General features: G+C 39.1%; 1 long non-coding RNA gene across 2 annotated transcripts in view; it reads left to right on the top strand.

Moving 5' to 3' along the window:
• Positions 1-19159, top strand: part of LOC144317386 (uncharacterized) — a 126793-nt gene extending 107634 nt beyond the window's left edge. The window contains exon 12 of one of the 2 annotated variants that reach the window (XR_013383379.1): positions 18551-19159. This is a non-coding gene — a long non-coding RNA (uncharacterized LOC144317386). Of the gene's footprint in view, positions 1-3672; positions 3831-18550 lie in introns of those variants that run through there. The other variant, XR_013383380.1, reaches the window with a different exon arrangement.
• Positions 19160-20606: the final 1447 nt, after the last annotated feature.

Raw genomic sequence — 20606 nt, 5'->3', positions numbered from 1 at the left:
GATGGGGCTCACAAAAATTGTCAAATAGAAAATGTCACAAAGTAAGCAAGAGTTATAATGAAGATGTGAATGCAGAGTGGTGTTCTGATCCTTCCACATACCTTGCACCCTCTTCAGTGGTTTCCTTTGCTCCTGTGACAAAAACAAGCCCAGAGCCACGAATAACCTCAAGCACTTAATGGTGATCTAGGTGGTGAAGACTCCTGAAGAGGAGAATGCAATTAACATATCACCATATTCTTGAACAACGTTGACAGGTAGCAGCTGAGAGAACATGTGCTTCAGAGCATCACCCAACTTACTTTCATTCCACATCTCTTATCTGCTGAAATAATGCGTTAGACACTGAGCTGCTATTTAAACAAATAATCATTGTTGTTAATAGCATGCTACACTTAAATGTCATTTTTATATTTTCAGAATGCTTTTGTAGACCATCACATGTGATCCTCAAAGCAACTCTGTAAGAAAATTGATATTACTCTGTTTTACAGATCACTCGGAAACAACCCACACAATTTCTCTAGCTGTTGTATTAACTAAGGGCAATTGCTCATCTTCATTCCATCTCTATTGAAAGCAAGTTTGGGAATCAACATCCTGCCTTGTTTAAATCCCAGGCACAACTTCCTTTTATATTTCCTGTCAAAACTATTGTTAGAGTGAAAAGTATTTTGTGAAATCTTGAGGTGCTTACAATGTATGTGTTGCTGCTCTTCTATTTGGAAGCAGAAGAGTCTGCCTATAACTTCTATGTGGATGTAAATCCAAATAGCGTCTTCTCTTCCCAGGGAGAGGTCCAGCCACCCTTTGGGGACTCCTTTGCAAGTTTAGGTTCAACATGGCTGTCTTTGATTCAAAAAAGGACCTTGTACTATGTTCTATTTGTGAACAGCACAATGCATTGGTGGAGTTTGGAATTGGGGGGAGGGTTGAGAAGTGGTTATTTCTAGATTCCTCATGGGGAGCAAGGAAAAGATATTGGGGAGAAATGGCTGATCAGTTAGTTAATTCCAAGTCCCAGAAGAGCTCCTACAGAAGGAAAATCTTGTTGTGGAATAAGGGAATTGTCCTTAGTTGACACCGAAGTGATAAACACACCTCATTCTCTTGCAAGGAGTAAAGGACTGGCAAGTGACAAGGGGGAAGGGAATCTTTCAGGGATCTTTCAACAAATGGGTAGAAAATATTTTAATGTAGCTCACCTTTCTTATCTCCTTCATCCCCTCTTCCTATCATCCTATTTCTTTCCCCAGACTAGGGACACAAGCAAAGTGGGGAAGTCTAAAGGTATGAATTACCAAATATATCATTCCTCAGTCTCATCTAAGTCTGGTTCTTAAGAAATATGTTAGATGATAAGGACAACTGTGAGTGTACTATTTCAGTGCATAGCACAAAAAGCAGGGGAAAAAAGTCAGTAACACATTTCTGTAGTTGACATGTAACAACACACACCTGAAGAGGTTTCGGCAAACTGCCAAAGTATCTGACAAAGTTACCTGGTAATGGAGGATATTTGCAAGACATGGCACACATTTATGTCCTTACATATGGTCCAGAACAGTGCCTGCATTTGGGAGGTGCAGAGTGCAGACAGCTCTCCAGTCCAGTTTAACCAGTTTCATATTCTTGCTCAGATGGTGTGGCTGGGTCATTTATCATTTTCTTCCCTCTGAGTTATGGAGGCTGTTGTGCAATAATTTTCTTTGCATATTTGCAGCACTTTTCTGTTAGTATCTTGACATATTCACTCATAATAAAGTTTAAGTGCCAGTCAATCATAAGAGAACACTGGATCTATTTATTGTCCTAGAGTTCTGAAAGTACACAGCTTTGTTTGTGAAGCAGACATCCTTTATGTCTCTGATTTCCTTCTCTCTGGCTCCAGCTGTTATGCTATGGCTCTGAGTTACTACTTCCTGTTGCAGTGGTGTTCCTTTGTGGCTGGATTTCTGCTACACTCATTATTTTCTGGATTTTTATTGAAAATTGCTATAATATGCATTTTTATTTTTTAAAAGCTTTCAGGTTTTTAATGAGTATAATTAGCATTCCAGCAAAATAAGATTCATACCTATATTTTAAAATATTTTTTATTGGAGTTCGATTTGCCAACATATAGTATAACACCCAGTGCTCATCCCGTCAAGTACCCTCCTCAGTGCACATCACCCAGTCACTCCATCCCCCCGCCCACCTCCCCTTCCACTACCCCTTGTTTGTTTCCCAGAGTTAGGAGTCTCTCATGTTCTGTCTCCTTCTCTGATATTTCCCACTCATTTTCTCTCCTTTCCCCTTTAATCCCTTTCACTATTTTTTTATTTTCCCCAAATGAATGAGACCATATCATGTTTGTCCTTCTCCGATTGACTTACTTCACTCAGCATAATACCCTCCAGTTCTATCTACGTTGAAGCAAATGGTGGTTATTTGTCATTTCTAATGGCCGAGTAATATTCCATTGTATACATAGACCACATCTTTATCCATTCATCTTTCGATGGACACCGAGGCTCCTTCCACAGTTTGGCTATCGTGGACATTGCTGCTATAAACATTGGGGTGCAGATGCCCTGGTGTTTCACTGCATCTGTATCTTTGGGGTAAATCCCCAGCAGTGCAATTGCTGGGTCATAGGGTAACTCTATTTTTAACTCTTGGAGGAACCTCCACACAGTTTTCCAGAGTGGCTGCACCAGTTCGCATTCCCACCAACAGTGCAAGAGGGTTCCCCTTTCTCCACATCCTCTCCAACATTTGTTGTTTCCTGTCTTGTTAATTTTTATCATTCCCACTCGTGTGAGGTGGTATCTCATTGTGGTTTTGATTTGTATTTCCCTGATGGCAAGTGATGCAGAGCATTTTCTCATGTGCTTGTTGGCTATGTCTATGTCTTGTTTGGTGAAATTTCTGTTCATATTTTTTGTCCATTTCATGATTGGATTGTTTCTTTGCATCCAGTGGTTGATTTTAAAAATACATATTATAATAATATGTATAATATGTAATATGTATAATATATAATATGTATAATAATGTATTTTTAAAAATCAACCACTCAATGCATGGTCTCGTGTGTTCTATCTGGAAGACCTCAAAGATCAATAGACAGAAGCTCAAAAACCCAAATAAAAACAAATGCTAGTACTCTAGTTTCTGTTTCTAAACCCAAAGGTACCACTAAAACCCAATGTACCTATCCATAGCTCCACACAGGGTTTGGAGACCATAAAGACAAGCAATCATTACAAATACCTTGAAAGTGGAGTAAACACAGTACGGATTGGAGCTCCCTTGCTCTCCGGGAAAGTGCCAACTGCTCATCTTCCACTGGTGTTATCTTCCCAGATGGCTTAAAGAGGGGAGTAGGACTCTCAGTTGGCTTGATTTGGGCACCCCAAGGTATATTTCACAATGTCTAGAGACATTTTCTTGAGACAAATGAGAATATGCTGTTTGTACCTGCTGATTGTGTCTGGAGACCAAGGATTCTGTTGAACAACCTAAGCAGCACAGAACAGCCGCTACATGAAGAATTATCCTCCTCCAAGTGTCAAAAGTGTCAAAGTCGAAAAATCTTGCTCTAGATCTAGAGTCAGAAGATAAGAATGGAAGTAGTCAAGGGAGACCTTCATTTATTTTCCATAAGATTTTCTTTTATCCATGCAGTGTTGCTAAGTCATTGCAGTTATTAACGTGGGTGTATATATTTGGAAGAAATATAAGAAGATGGACTGGAGAACGACAAGTCCAGTGCAGAAAGACACTGAGCATGAGTCGTAAAACCATCTCCAATCACCTGCTCGAAGTTGACTTTTTCCCCAGTAGTCTCTTTAAAAACTAAATAAATAAAAGTCGGTCTTAAAAATACCTTGTTTCTTCGTTCCTAACTAAAGGCTTTCTTAAGCATATTCAAAGCACTTTCTTTTGCCTCCCAAGTCTTGGAAGTCCCTCCAAGTAAGTAGAGTGGGCACCTTCACTTTACTTAGAAGTGAGCTTGTGATGGAAAACAGTTGGCACTACATAGTTCACTTTTATTGACTACATAGATCTGATAAATAAAAAATAAGTTCAAATCTCAGGAACCCTGGAGTGAGTGAATAAGAAATACCAACCTTATGCTTCTGGGGATGGTGAAAGGTAATTACTAGTAAAATGTCTAGCATTTATTGCATATGTACTACGTACATACCAGGTACTGTGCCAGGTTCTTTTATTTATTTTCTTCAATCCCCACCAAGCTTTGAGGGAGCCTTTCCCTCTATCATGGGCGAGGAGTCTCGGGCTCTGGAAGAGGAAGTCTCCTGCAGAAGGACACAGCTGGGACGAGCAGAGACAAATTTCAGATCTTGTCCTGGTGACTCCCAAGCCTGTGTGGGTCTCATGTCAGAGACTTTGGATGTGCTTTCGCTGGAGCATGGTGGTGACAGTAGCCTAATCAGAGAGTTAAAAACTAATTGCAGATGAGAGCTCAGAGCTCTCCGTGAAAGAATTACAGACTCACAGAGCTAGTAGGTGCTTCAGAGATTTTTTTTTTCCTAAACCTTTTACATGACAGATAAGGAAATCAGGTCGCGGGAGGAAACAATGGTATTTGGCCCTGCCCTCACATCTTTTGCTTTCCCGTTTGTGCCACCAGATTGGCACGTGGGTGGGAGTGGGTAAGCTGGTCAGGGGGAGACAGTGGCTTTCCCTGTCTGTGCTGGAGCTGCGAAAACTCAGCTCTTTTTGCTGATGTCCCTGCTTTGCATTTCGGGGAAAAGGAGCCTTTTCTCTGGAATTCCCTTGTTCTCCACTTAGACAAAGCCCCAGTTTATTTACCTTTAGGACACATACAAAGCAGTCCATTTCTGTAGGAGAAACACATACTTTGCAGACTTATTTTTCTTCCCTTCTCGACTTTGCTGGTTAAAACTCACTAAGTGCTAAATCATAATGCCAATGGGTTAGGATTAATTGTGATGTTTATTTTGGTACATTTGCCTGAGGATCTGATGTGTGTTTCACAAGTCTAACAAGTAATTTTACCTAGAATACCAGACACTATCCAGTGCCCCCCTCCCCCCACCCCCGTTAGCCACGGTCGGGTTTGAACCAGTGACCTAGAGGTGAGAGGCCGCTCATCACATTACCGCTGCCCCAGGCCATAGAGTTCACTTGCTGGCTGTTTCTTTAATGTAATTGCCAACAGCAAGATCAGCAGTGGGAATTCTCCTCAGTACGTAGATGCTAAGGTCTCAGAAATTCAGCATGTGTGAGCTCTTCTTTTCGCTTTGGAGTTTGGATCTATTAACTAGCAACATTGCTCAAGAAGCTGCAGAGGGATAAAGGATGGTGTACGTTTGGCACTGTTCTAGAGAAGGAGTAGGCTATCAGGTTATAACCATCTGATTTTCTGTCAGGCTGGTTGATGGCTCAAGTCACCAATGCCCATGTTAAAGGAAATATTCGAGAGCATTAATGATTTGCCGGTACCAAGAGATGTGATGAACAGTTTAAAAATACTGCCCCTCGATGGGAGAAAATGTATTTCTATTAAGGGACCAGAATTGTGCTACGCTTGTTGGAATTTTTGCTTGTGCACAGGAATTTAGCTCGAGGTCTATGTCTGTCACTAAAATTGACAACTGCCTGTGGCTCTGCACAATTGAAACGTAGATCTTAAATTTCACATCATTATCCAAATAAAATATATCTGCCAAGGGGGACTGGTATTACACAGTTAGAGAACTGTGATACCAGTTGTCTGATTAACATATTGAGAGGAATATAAGAATTTCTCACCTATTTTCCAGAGGGAGGCTGGCTGGGGAGCTCCTGTTAAATGGACTAATTGATCAGACTCCCTGTGCTAAGTATAGAGATGCCCAGCAATGTGTCTGGCTGGTCGAGGCAGGATTTTCCTGTGATGAATAATATGTGTAATGTAAGAAAAAGGAACAGGGCACAAACCACACATTCCTTAATCTATCTCCTAAAACGGAAAGATAGGAAACTATTAGCTCCTGGTGAACTGGTTCCTTGCTCTTGGGCCTCAGGTTTACTCAGCATTGCTCAGAAGGAAGACACATGCCTGAACTTTGTCTTCTCGAAGCCTTTTCATTAGCTCCAACATCTTCATAACTCTGGCTTTGGAGTATTCGTGAAAAATGCAATAGTCATGAGATATATGTAAAAAAATGGATTTCTAATTCAATAAAAAAACCCCAAGGAGATAATTGTTTATTTTAAAAGATGTATGTTAGCAGTCACTAGCATATGTGTTGTCTCTACGTGCTCTGGGTTAGGCATGTGTTTTTTGGCTTAGTGCTTGAACAAGGCTCTGATGGGTGGGTTTATCCCCATGTATGTAACACAAAGGCTTAGAAAAGAGCAAGTAAGAGAATTTCAGTTGAATTTGGCTTTTCAAACTGGAAGTAATCTTAGTGATCAGTATTGGTGCAGTTTTTTTATCATTTCAGATGAGAAAACAGATCCAGAGTTGAAATGACTTATCTCCTAATGAGCTAATGACATTTATAATGAGCTTGAAAATCTAAAGACTGGCAGATAACTGCTATAATTATCTCCACGGCATCTGAGATTCATTTTGCAGTAGTGGAGAATTGCAGAGGGTTTGCAAAAGTAACCATCCCATGGTAATTTAACAGTTCACAGAGCCTTCCTATACTTACTGGTCTATTTATGACATTTCATTCAAAATAGTCCAAATGCCAATCTTACAACAGTGGTTAAGCTCATGTCCCACTCATCGTTTTTTTTAACCAGGTTACCATGGTTTAGATCTTGGTCTTTTACATGGTGGTGTGTGCTATTGGGGTTTCAAAATATACAGTTGCAAATTCCAATCCAGCTCTTTTGTAAAGTTACTGCAAGACTAGAGACAAGTCACACCGGCAGTCTCTGCTTTGGCTTCTTGACGAAAAGTAGTTTCTCATGTACTCCTCTGAATTGTACTGAGCAAAGATGATCAAACATTCCTAGGTGAGCTACCACGACTTCAAGGAAAAAGGCAAACAGGGATAAAAAATACCTTGGATTGGGTCAGTCCCTCCCTCCTGAGGCTCAATTTCCTACCTGAGGTAAGTGAAAAGAACAATGCTGTAGCTTCAGGTTAATGTCCAGGATTATATGAGAAATATAGAAAGCTAAAGCACACTGACTGACATCTGGGGATACTTTAGTATCCTTTCTACCTTACCAATCACTGCTACTGTTTCTGGATTTCAATACAATGCATTATCAATACCCTTACGTATGACTTGCTTTTTTAGTATATCTTGTATTGCAGTAAGGGGCTAATCCCTTACAATTCTAACCAGATTGCAGATTCTTGGGGTATCTAGAATTTGATCTCATACATTTGTTTCTTTACAGACTCAAGCATGATGCCTTATTGATATACATGTTCAATATAGTTTCTCTTGATTTGACAGTCAATAGAAAGACAGATTCAGGCTTATTGAATAATAGCCTTCTAGGTAGTAATATTACAGATGAAGGATTAACTGAAGAATTCTACTTCACATTATATTAACTATAATATCATGTGAACTTGATACTAGTTTCAAAAACTGAGGAGGCATTTTTCTCCACACCATACCTAATAGATCATGAAGTAGAAAGGGGCTGGCAAATTATGACCCATGGGTAGGCTACCATCTGTTTTTATAAATAAAGTTTTGTTGGAACACAACAACATCCATTTGCTTACATATTGTCTACGGCTTCTTTTGCACTGCAAGGACAGGATTGAGTAGTTCAGACAGATATCACATGGCCCACAAATACTGGTTTGTACCACATGACTGAAATACTTTCTGGATCTTTTCTGAAACTTTACTGACCCCTGATAGGCTAAACTAGACTAGATAAACTAGACTGTACTATACTAGAATTTCTCACTGCCAATGGGGAAACGATTGTAATGAAACAAATGAAGAAGTAATACTTACAGCTTTTTTTTTTTCTTGTGGATAATTCAAATGAGTTAAGATTAATGTTTATCAAGGGGTGCCTGACTTGCTTAGTAAGTAGAGCATGTGACTTGTGATCTCAGGGTTGTGAGTTCAAGCTCCACGTTGAGTGTAGATTACTTAAAGATAAAATTAAAGAAAGAAAGATAAATGTTTGTCAATTTGTCCTTTGAAGGTGACTATAAAATAAAATCTATATATTCAAGAACATATTGAAGTTTGTTAGATATTCCAGTATTCTTTATAGCCAGACAAGCTATATGATAAAAAGGTTAAGCATATCATGATTTCATACGATTCACAAATCACCTTAGGTATGTATCTATGTGTCTTTCTACTACCTATTCCACAATTACATACACCACCATATCTATATGCATGAGTGAAATCAGATAGAACTGAAGGTTTGAATTGCTTTCTATTGCCTGGAATCCATAACACAGTCTTGGATTCCAGGAACCATGTCCCAATTCTCGCTATTCATAGGACGAGATGGAAGGAGTTTGTTAAATTGGGCCAATAAAACAGATTCTGTACACAAGCACAGCCTTTGTTTACTCTGCAAGCTCACTGATTGTCATTTTTGTTGTTGCTACAACCCTGGGAATTGTATTTCTCCCTGGAGAAATGTTGGAAGGGTGGGGGCTTCCAGAGTTAAGAAAAAAAAAAAAAAAAAACCAGAGGAAGTGAGAAATGAGAGAAACGTCAATCCCTTGGGCATTCTATTTACTTTGCCTTAAAAAAAAAAAATTTACACTGGTCTTTACTGAAATTCATCAGCACTTTTTGAAATCATAAAATGTGTTACCCTGTTAGGGACCCAAAGAATTTTATAGTACATACAACTTCCCTGTGGGTCTTAAATTTAGTCTCATCAGTATTCATCATTCCTCTGAAGAACAAACAAAATCACAGTCCCACTGGGAAGACAGAAAATCTCAAGCATTGAATTGAATTCCTTTTGTTCTTTTACTCTTTCCTTCCCTTGAATCCATAACCCAGCTCTGTCAAAGTGAATTGACTAGCAAGTGACATGAAATAAAGCATCAGCCATTTGAATTTTCCCTACGAAAAGGAAAGTAGTGGAATTGGGAACAATATTGAACTCTTTTCCAGAAAGCCTTAAAAAATATTTTTTTAAAGACACACCATCAAGATGGATGAGAAAGAAAGGGCAAAAATGAACACGAGAGGGGGATCCTTCAGTGACTCAGCGGCTTAGCGCCTGCCATTGGCCCAGGGAGTGATCCTGGAGTCCTGGGCTTGAGTCACACATGGGGCTCCCAGCATGGAGCCGGTTTCTCCCTCTGCCTGTGTCTCTGCCTCTCTCTCTTTCTTTCTCTCTGTGTCTCTCATGAATAAATAAATAAAATCTTTTAAAAAAATGAACAAGAGAAACAAGCAACTATTTCAAGGATTTGAAATAATTATAGATTTACCTATTAGAAATTAATTTTGGCAACGCTGTCCTCCTATCAAGTACATTTCCTTTGAGGGTTACAGAAGACAGAGGAAGAGAGTAAGCGACCTGACTGACCATGTACAAAGGGGGAAGAGTTTGGCAACACATTAGTTTGCCCTACTAACAAGTTAATTGAAAGATGAAAGGAAAGACTCCAGGACAAGGAATTCCCTTTTCCTGATTGTGTCTGAACAGGAGTCATTTCCCCATATCATTCACCTACAGTTGGATACTGTAAAAGAGCTTGCATCATCCTCTGGGCCTCCCCCACCCCTCACAAACACCACCAGGTGGATGAGGGACTGAGTTGGATAGACCTGGAATAGGCTAACTCATCTTAGCCCATCTTTCCTTCAGAATTCTTGGGTTACTATTTGATTTTCTAAGACATCTCAGGGAAATTACCTGCCTTGGTTGGCTACTTTATAATTTTTATGAACTAGATTTTGTAAAAAGATTTATTTTTAATTTTTACAGCCTTTTACTGCAGATGCTATGGCTTATTCTCTTATCTGATGTAGAACTAGAAGCCCTGTGAGGAATGTTGGGATCCTTATGTTCCTCACAGCATTAACTAAATATTCCAGCATGGTCCAGACACACCATTAGAATGCTAGGGTTGCAAAGAAAGTTGGACTTCATATAATTCAACTTACCAACCCAGTTTCTATCATAGCTGTGCACATTCACACATTATAGGAAGTCAAGTTACCTTCTATCAGCTGTAAGTACTGCAAGTATTGCCTGGTATGATGGAAAGCACAGTGGATAGGGACTCAGATGATCTGGGATCACATCCTAACTCTGACACTCAAAGTTATAGGATGGTGAACTTACCTTGAATTTTCTGAGCCTGAATTTCCTAATCTATAAGGTGGTGATGACAGTCTCTTTTCTATCTGCTGCATACGGTTATCACATGGATAGTGTGAAGAAATGAATGATGTAAAGGCAGTTTGTAGACTCCAGGGAGGGTGCCATATGAAAGCAAGGGGCTTATTCCATTCCATCTCACAGAGTGGCATAGCATATTGAACAAGGAATTGGGGAAAGTGAGTCATAACTTTTCTATAGGATGCCAGCCATGAGCATGCCAGCCATGAGCATCTGCTCATGAGCAGTCTGCTTTCTTTTTCAGACAGAAACTAAGTATATTACGCTCTTTACTTGGGAGTGGATGTGGGAGCAAGAGGGTCAGAAGCATTAGAAAATTAAGTTCCTTAAGGCGTTGTCTGATAATTCCAACCTTGATGTACCAAAAAATTCTGTTTTATTTGGTACCCCTCAGGAAAACAATTAGATCCTTCTCAATCTTATCTCAGAAATATTTATCTTATCTTGTACCTGACTTATTTTAAATCTGTTTAAGTGTAGGATTTATATTTTGTAACAGCTTCCACAGTGTGTAAAACAACAGTATGTCACACTGAAGTATGAATATAGTCAATGACCCAGTCATATAAATTTAAGCCAAACTCAGGGATTATACCACTTGTTTCACAAAGCTTTTCTTTAGAAAAATGTCCTAGAAATTGTACTTTTATTTACATATAACCAATACAAATATAAAATTATGAAAACTGCAGCTAAAATTGGAATAAGACATTGAAGAGCTGGCATGAATAGAGACATACAATATATATTCACTGAGACACATTACTCAATTAACTAAATGTTGCTTTTTTTTTTTAATCAGAAAAAAATAGGCCTCTGAGTCCTCTATTCTAAAATGAATGCTGCATAAGAGAACAACTTTCTGACTTATTCACAACTCTGATGTGTGCTACCAACATCTAAATGAACTTGTAACCTTCTAGGGCTCTGACTGGTCTGGCTTATAAGAAAGTTAATACCAAATGTTGGGCTTTGAGTCAACTCTCAAGTTGTCCCCATCATAGCAACAGGAAGACCAGCTTCCCAGGAAAAAGTGAGGAAAAAACGGGAAGAATTTTGTATATATTATAAAACCATCCATAGACTTGAAATCAGCTAAGCGAATTTATGGTTTTATTTGTCCTGAAAAACTTTGAAATTTTTAGTTAATACAGAACACCAGACATAGAAAACCACCAACACTTTGGGACAACTAAACCAACAGTGATGCTCCTTCCAACTGTGGTATCTTTTGAGAGAGGCACCATGGCCACATCCACATAGCCTGGGCCTCCAGAACATCTTGAGTCTGTCACCAGTAATCTATCTTCACTCTACTGCTTGTTTTAAGACACAATTTACAAACCCATTAATCTGGTGAGAAGAATGCCTGGCTCAGAAACGTGAGTACAGAGTATTCCTTTAGTGAGTTTCAGGTTGGGTGCTCATAAAATTAAAGCTACATAGTCTTTTCCTCATCTCCAGTCAGGTGGCAGAGCAACAGTACACTGAGTGGAATGGTTTGTCTCGACTGAGATGGATCTTGAGTTTGAACCCTGATAAGCCATCTGTAACATTATGCCTTTGGATTAAAAAATGAGTCTGCATATTTTTAAGCATGTAGAAAATCACAGAGGAACTCAGAAGGACATAAGTAATGTTTAGCAGAGAATTCTGTTTGCCTTTGCATCTCTTAATTGTATGAAGATGGCTTCAAGATCTATAAGATGTTACAGTCAAATGACAGACCATGAGGGCTTATCTCCAGCTAAATCAAGCACATGCCATAAAGCATAGGAGTTAAATCAAGGAATAGGCATAGTTTTTATTCCTGGAAAGGGCATGCGCCCCCCACCCCCAGAAAGAATGCCATGTGATGTGGTTTTAATTTATGCTGTGTCAGGAGTCAACAAGTGTAATAATAAGCTTACTACCATATACTGAACTCCCACACATTGTCTTTTATGGGGACTTTGCATTCATTACTCTGAGAAGTAGAGACTTTTATTCCCATTTTAAAGATGAGTAAACAGTAGGTTAGAGAGGTTAAACAACATCTGCAAGTTTATCCAGCTTGTGGAGGTTTAAGTTAGGGGTCAAATAAAGAATAAAAGGATCCAGTTTTCAACTACAATTTACCAGGAACCAACCTCCCTGAACACTAAATTCCCTACATTTTACTTTATATTCAAATCATTTATTATGATTTTTCACATTTACTATCTTCAGCTTTTCACATTTACCATCTTGTTCACTCAGGAAGAAGTGAAGAAGCTTTTCACATTTACTATCTTCTTCACTCAGGAGTTCTGAGTGCAACTCTGTCTTTTGCTGTGCTAGACTGAAAATATTGAGAAGAGAAACCGCCCCCCCCCCAATTTAGTTTGGTGGGAAGGCAAACATATAAACTATTGGTAATACGTAGGAGAACACTCTTTAGCCTTTGAAATCATAAACCAAATTTTCCCATATACCAAGAAAATAAGGTAAACTGAATAACTATTTGGGGCATATGGAGAACATTTCTGTTTACTCTGTCTAGAGTTCAGGATACAACTTGACCATCAAGCACCTAGAGCTTAAAAGAGCATGGACTTAGGTCAGAAAAATGATGAACTAGAGAGGGAATTTCTGTATATATCCTGGCAGATGATGTAACAGACAGATCTTTAAATCCAGCAGCTCCCAGTGTCAGTGACCTAATGCCGCAAAAAACTCTCCCATATGATAACTTCATCAGATATCATCAGAGAAGATTGTCTTAGGTGAATCAAGATGGACCTCTTAGGTTCATCAAAAAATGCTCCACTCATCAAAGGCAGAAGTCATGGAGGAAATAAATTATAATCTATGTCCAGTATTCTTTAGGAACATTTGGTGGTAGCAGTTAATTTTCATTACCTTTATGGTTCTGGCAGACGTAGGGGAAAAAAATCTTTTGAGGAGGAGGGTAGATGTTGGCATTACCAAGGTACCTGGGTTAACTTTTAAGTCTGTAAGGGTAGAAGTATGCTGTTTTTGTTCATCATTCCATCCACAAAATGTGGCACAATACCAGACACACACAAGCCATGTAATATACACTGGTTACGTGAAAAGGAATTTAATCTAATGTGATGATGCTTTTAAAATTTGTCCTTATCAAAACAACCCATTAATATATTGTTTTATTTTTAATGGCAAGAATCCTTGTAGGCAGATGAGAAACTGATAATGCCTATAGTTGGAAAAAAATAAAAGTCAGGTGTCGTTAATAGACCAATTGGTTCTGAAACCAGCTCCTCATGAAACTCTTCCATTCTACAAAATAGCATAAATATTTAGTTCACAGTCCCATGTGAAATAAACCCCTTAAAATTTTCTTTAGAAAATTTCTTTAGACAATGGAACCCAGGCTTGTTTGGAGTATTTATTAAAAGTGAGGTTTCACCTTGGTTCATGTCAAAATCATGGTACCAGAAGACAGCTGTTAACATTGTCCTTCATAGAATAATGCCACTTGGGTTATTGTTTATTTTGATTGGAATGGATTTGTTATTAGAAACAATATTTTCTCTCATACCAATTACAGGCAACCACTTCCTTTTTGAGAGACAAAATAAGTTGCTGCCAGGAAGACCCTGAGTTCCTCTTTTCCTGCCTTTTTGTCTCTTGGTCATGATAAAAATCCCATTTAGCTGTGTGCTTTCGCTATTGTATGTCTACTTGCACTGTTCCCTAGTTGTTAGCGTTGACATTTCCATTCTCTGGTTTGGGTTGCTATTGCCCCCTGCAACCTTTTCCCCACAGCTTCTGATAACTGGCTTCCTTCTCTCAAATGGAGCTCCCATGTCAACTGTAACAATCAGCAAAAGACACCCAAAAGCTTGCTGTTGCTCACCAAAACCTGATAGTTTGCTTGTGCTACCTGCCAACATTCCTAAAAATACACAACACACCCCGCGCCATAAACCCACAGCAGCATTCTCACTAATGGGTGAGATCCTGGAACCTTGAATTATCTTGAAAGCAAATGGTGATTAAACACTTCTCCCAACCCTGGGATGCTGGGGCGGGGAAGGAAAAAAAGCTAGGGATTGGAATCCATTATGTGGCCGAGGCTTCTGTCTGGTCGATTTAAGCAGATTGAAGCCCAGGCAGTGGCACATAACCGCCTCAGGTGAGGGAGCGCAGTGTTCCTGTGGGGTTATCAACCCGGCCAGGCCTTGAAGGCAGAGCAAAGCCCTTCCACTGGGAAGTTCTTCCTAAGTGCTTGCATGGCATCCATGGGATTATCCCACCCCACTCACACATCATCTGGCTTTAAACTTCAGGCCCTCTGGCAAAGAAGAGACGAAACGTTCTATTTGAGCCCTCCTCCCTCTTATCCTGTGGTCCTGCCTTTCCCCGTCCTGTCTCCTAGCAGCCGCTGGCTGAGTCCTGCCCTTCTCTGCCAAGCACCAGGCTGGATTAGCTGCAAGCCAATAGCTGGGGGTCAGGATTAAGAGGCCAGTGTGCACTTTAATACAAGCTGCCTATAATTAATGGCATTATTAATAGCTTGACTGAAAAATTCATTAAAAAATCCATTAAAAATAAATACCCTTTTACAAAAGGCATTGCCTTGGGTAAGAAAAACAGAAAAAAAGATAAAGGAAAATTGATTGGTGGCTTTCAGTTCACAGAAAGACAGACCATAGTTCAAACTGATTAAAATTGAACATTTTAGATTAAGTACCCTTGCCAAAATATTCTCTGTAGTTACCCAATATGAAAATATTACGATGGGCCACATATTTCTGTATTTATTTTTTTTTAATGTATCAAGAGTCGGGATATAAGATGTACAGGTAGCTGCTTGAATAACTTTCTTCAAGCGGACAATCTCGACCTTCAAGAATAGTAGGACGTCCCCTGAAATGCCGGTTAACTGTATCTGATTAACTCAGATACAATGGATCTGTTGAGAGGTGGATTATTCACCACAAACTCATGACATGTTTGGCAACCTGACTATCGTCTGTGTGAGCACCGATCCCTTTTCTTTTCTTTTCTTTTCCTTTCTTCTCTCTCTCTTTTCTTTTGCATTCATACCACAGCTCTCCTCCTCCGTATATCTGGCTCTGTAACTTGGAATCGATCTTATTGAGTTTTGCCTCAGCCCAAGTAAACAGTGTTGATGGTGATTGGAATGTCTGTGGTTCGGATGTTTGCTCAGAGAAAAGTGGAGATGGGAAGGAAAAGTGCTGTTGGGTGTGCAGCCTCCCCCTGCTTTCTCCTCCGTAAAGATTTGTTTGTGTTGATACTAAATCTGATCTTTTGGGTCAACTTTGCTCTGAGTCTAATCTGCTCATTGGTGTGAGATGATCATTGTCTTCCAGAGGTACAGGCGACCATGCCCTCTCAGAAAAAGACCCCATTCATGAGCGTATTTGCTTGAAGAGAGCTTTTATTCACTTCACCTGTTATGTTGTGCCTATAGAGCACAAAGCCAAGTGGAGATTAGGCAATTATCTGGTTAATAGGATCAACATAGACAAGAAGTTCATTCAATAGGCATTTCTGACTGCACACCACGCACAGCTCAGCAGCCTTCGATGCGAAAAGAGGCACAGGGTGAGGAGGAAACACGCTGCTGCTTTAGTTCGTAACATGATAAAGGAAATGAGACATAAACACAGCCAACAACTGACACACAATTTATAAGCAAGGGCAGAATTATGTGGGATCCTATGCATTAAAGTCGAGAATATAACAAGTTAAAAATTATAAGAAGTGGTTAAGCCTGACTAAATTTCTTGGAAAAGGCAAATCTAAGTCTATGTGTATTCAGACATCTCCAATTCACCACTTTTAAATCGAATCATTTCAGACAATATGTTTTTTTTTCACCTTTTAAAATGCGTTAAATCCCCTTTGTTGCTACTCCACTAAGTTCCCACAATTTTTACTGAAGATTATATTGAATTCCTGGAAATATTGAGAAACTTGTTGTTATCTGGGATTCATGAAGTTACCCACAGATGTTATGTTAAGATTCTGGCATCATTTAAATTCTCCCTCTTCCCTCTTTGATCACTACATGGTACTTGCAACAGTCTTCAAAGTTAGCAGTGCAGCGTAATAGATCTTCATAGAGCAGTGGGCTCCCCAGTAGAGAGATACCCACCAGAAATGTCCTTGCTTGATTGATTGCCACTTTTTTTTTTTTTGCTAATAAAATATGGCCCTAATTAGGAATGTGCTAAACAATTTCCCAAGTGGGAAGTGTTGGACTACCCGACTACCCAGCATTCACATTCTCTTCCATCTTTTTCTATCACTTTGATTCATGATGAATCATCCCTAACGTGCAGCATTTACACTTTTGTGAGATTCTGAAACTTAACAGAAAATTCATTGGAGTGAGGCTGTGTTGCCTACTACTCCTGTACACATAGTCCTCAGCGGGTAGCTTTTCACACGAGCTTCTATGAAAATGTGCACCACTGGTTGAAATTTTTAATGAATAATTTAATTAATTCTGTTGACATCAAAGAGTTGTGTTAACATGCATTGAAGAAAGGCTGAAACTGGGCCATTACAAAGAGGGATAAGAAAGGAAGTGAGGGCCCCAGACAAGAGAGGTCCTGCAGGAATGAAGCAGGCTAGACGATGCAAGGCCCTTGAGAGGATAATATCACTGCCCTGAGCCTTCCCCTAGCACCTGGCAAGTCCTTCTTCAGGTAGATTTGGAGTGGCAGGAGATACTGGTTTTAGAAAGGAAAGTCCTGGTAGTTAGGAAAACAAGGTCCAGCAAAGACTAACATGGTTATTAATTCTATTTTTTTTTCCAATACTGTAACTCTGATGTCTGGATTTGCTAGGAAAGTTGCCAAATTTCAAGCATTTGGTGATCAATTTCTACCAAAGAAGAATCAAATAAGTACAGAGTATTGCCATCATTCAAAAGACCATTTTCTGAATTTAGTATATAAAATTAATGGATTTGGGGGTTGTTAATTTTAAAGCCTACTCAGTTTAATTAAAAAGTCACCACCAAAAATGTTTCATGCACAAAATACTAATTTTAATACTCTCTTGTGTGATGAAGTCCTCATGGAGGGACATAGGGAAATAATTCAAATATCTTCTTGGAAAGGTGTATTGGAATGCAAATAAGTGAGGGTGCAGTCTTGGGAATTTTTTTGAAAATTCCTTGTAACAAAAGTTTTTGGAAATACTTTGTTAAAAAACAATAATGCCCCACTACATGCAAAGAAGGTCTTTGCCATGATATCTGTTGTGTTCACAGTAGTAAGTATTGAGTCTGGTGTAAAGTGCCTGCTCCAAAGATATTTACTGAGTATATGAATAAACACTGCAGTGCAGTAGGACATCTTGGTTGACAAACATTATTCTATGAACTATCGGAGTTCCTAGCTAGTAAAAAGCATTCAATTTGTTGGTAAAATGGATGAATGATCACTTGTTACAGGCAAGATGGATGATCTTAGGTGGTTTATGAATCACCAAATCTGAGCTGTGTATTAAAAGAAGAGAATTTGAAGGATGACACCAGAAGTCTGACATGGAATGTGGAACTATTGGAGTATAAAATGGCTCTTTGGATTACACCATTCAATTAGAATGCTTCTGATTCTCAGAGAAGTTAATCATATATTTTTTTTTTCATATGTGTTATCTCCTTTAAGGTTAGAGCTGGTGTACAGCAGGGGACAGAGCATCCTCATGGAAAAGTGCCATAAAATTAACCATTTTTCTCAAGCAGAGACTGTATGGACAGGGTACAGTACTGCCTACCTGACATGATGTTAGGGATCTTGATTAAGCTCCTCTCCCCCTAACTCTATTTCCCTATGTTAATTCCCAAAATTCATAGTAACTGTTCCAGTCTTTTTTCATATTTTTAAAGATCACGCATGCCATTTGCATTCTTTACACACAGATGTCATCAGTCATTATTCTTTTGTGCGAACTAAAATCTAATATTTAAATGAAAAATTTTAGGATAGAAGGAAAATAGATGAGGGGGAGAGAGAAAGCACATGGATATAGGGAACCTGAGAGGGGCATCATTGAAAGGAGGGAAAGTACGTGATGGAGAGGTAAAAAGATAGAATTCTGAATCCCAGCACTTTCCTTCCAGGAGGGAAAGTGCAAGATGCTTTGTTATACTGAAGACGCTAAATTAACTAAATTAACTCTCATAATCTAGATGTCCTTCAGCCTATGACTTTGGTTTTTCTTTTTTTAGGACTCCAAAGAAGTCCAAGCAAATATCTCCTCACTTCTTTACTTGCTTGTGCTGAAAATTTCAGAGGACCCTTCTTGACTGGGCCCTATATATATCAGTTTAAGGAGACTGGGCCAGGGAAAAGCAGGGAAAGGCTCTACCTGAAGCTAGACATGCTTTCCCCTCCTGGATGATTCACCTCCAGGATAGAATTCCTAAGAGACTGTTTACAATACATCGGTGAGCAGTTCTTTTTCTCATTGATTTTCACCATCTTGAGCCAGAGCTTCATGCCAGGCCTGTGTATCAGCAGCACAATCACATACACATAAGGAATACCTAGTGCCAAGGATGATTGAAATGATCAAACCAGTGTCGGGAATCCAAAAAGCTAATATAAAAGAGGTATAACTCTTGGCACCATCATAGGTCTTGGATTTAAAAGGAAATGTCATCCAAAAGAGAGAAAAAAACAACAATAAAATGGTAGTACATGGCAACTGCCCAATGAACAAAACAAACACTAACTGAAGTAAGATGTGGCAAAAGGGAATGAGGTTTGCTGGTTTGGGTTCCAGAACTATTTTCCTAAGAGATACATGTATGTGAGTGCAATAAAAAATAAAAATAAAAATAAAATCTTTCTGAGCATTGAGAAAATGTTGCATATTCCAAGAAACAACACATTTTTCTCCCATCCAGGTCAAAATATATTTCAATTGACTCTCAAGAAGCTATCCATATGCCTTTATAAGTTCAGAATTTGGTTGTAGATAATTTTGCTTAAAGTCAGTGGGCAAAAACTAGAAGTAGGGTATGGAAATCTCTGTAGACAGAGATCTGTTGCAGCAGGATGTGACAGGTGATCACACACAGGCGGGTCAACCAAACTTGTGGACTTGAGGATTAGTCAGCCATGTCTTGATGTGGAGCTGGGGGTGAAGAAGGATGGAGGACATGTTTAGTTTACAAAGCCTGATTTTTCCAGGCATTGGGAAGGCACAAATATAAGACACCTTTGTGGATGAAAAGAATTTGGTTCCCACGTAAAGAAAGTGAGCTTTTAGTTTTTGGTGAATTTGAAAAATCAGGATATGTATTTATTTATTGGGAACTCCCAAAAGAAGAACAGAAGACACATACCCAGGGAGTTGGCAAGAGTTTTTAAGGAAACAAGAAGCAAGAGCACCATCTCAACTTAAACACGCTGAGACAAGGGGAGGAGGCCAAGAATGTTGACTTTCAAGTGAAATCAAGCCAGAAAACTTCAGAAATATGAATTAAAAACACTTGAAGGAAGAGAGCAAAAGTTTTCTAATCATTTCAAAACTAGTTATGAATTGCTTTTGGAGAACGTAGAGGGTTACTTTTTCTCAAAGTGTGAACTTTCCAGCGAATGGTCCTAAGGAGGGGTTACTAAGGTGCAGGATGTCAAGAATGGCTCACAGAGCAAACAGTTTTGCTGCATTTTGTTTAGGCAGCTTGTCTTTCAGCTGTCCGCCTTCCTCTCTATAATCAACTCTGCTCCGCTCTGCACTTGCCAGACAGACACATCAGTTCTGATGGCATGTGCCCTGCTCTGTATGCAAAAGATATCCATGAGTATTAACTAAGTTTGCAAGAGGAATTAGGATCTGTAATAAATGCTTTAGCAAAGAGGCTTTAGGGAATAAAAATGTGTCTTCAGGCAAAATTCTCATAAACTAGACATCATCTTTGATTTACAGTTTATAGTATTTTCTTCACTGTATCCAATATCCCCAGCTTGAGGGCTCTTGCTCCATGTGGCATGATTGACTGCCCAAGGTGGGAGGGTAGTTCTGTGCACTGAAGTTAAGTCAATGGAATTAGAAATTGAAGAGAACACAAAACAAGCAGAATTTTAGATTTTTGTTTATTTGTTTTGGTTTTTCTTTTTGTATTTTTAGTTTTTAGAAAAAAAATTGTCTACTAAGTAGGAAAACATTTTAAAAACTTGACTGCCATTTTAGAAAAGGTGGTTTTATACTATCTCTTTGTTATTAGACACAAGATGAAGACCATAATTGGGAAGGTGTGCTATCATATTTTGTACTGT

Source organism: Canis aureus, chromosome 7 (assembly GCF_053574225.1).
Source record: "Canis aureus isolate CA01 chromosome 7, VMU_Caureus_v.1.0, whole genome shotgun sequence".
Taxonomy (NCBI): Eukaryota; Metazoa; Chordata; class Mammalia; order Carnivora; family Canidae; genus Canis; species Canis aureus.
This window is presented reverse-complemented; position numbering and strand designations above follow the sequence as displayed.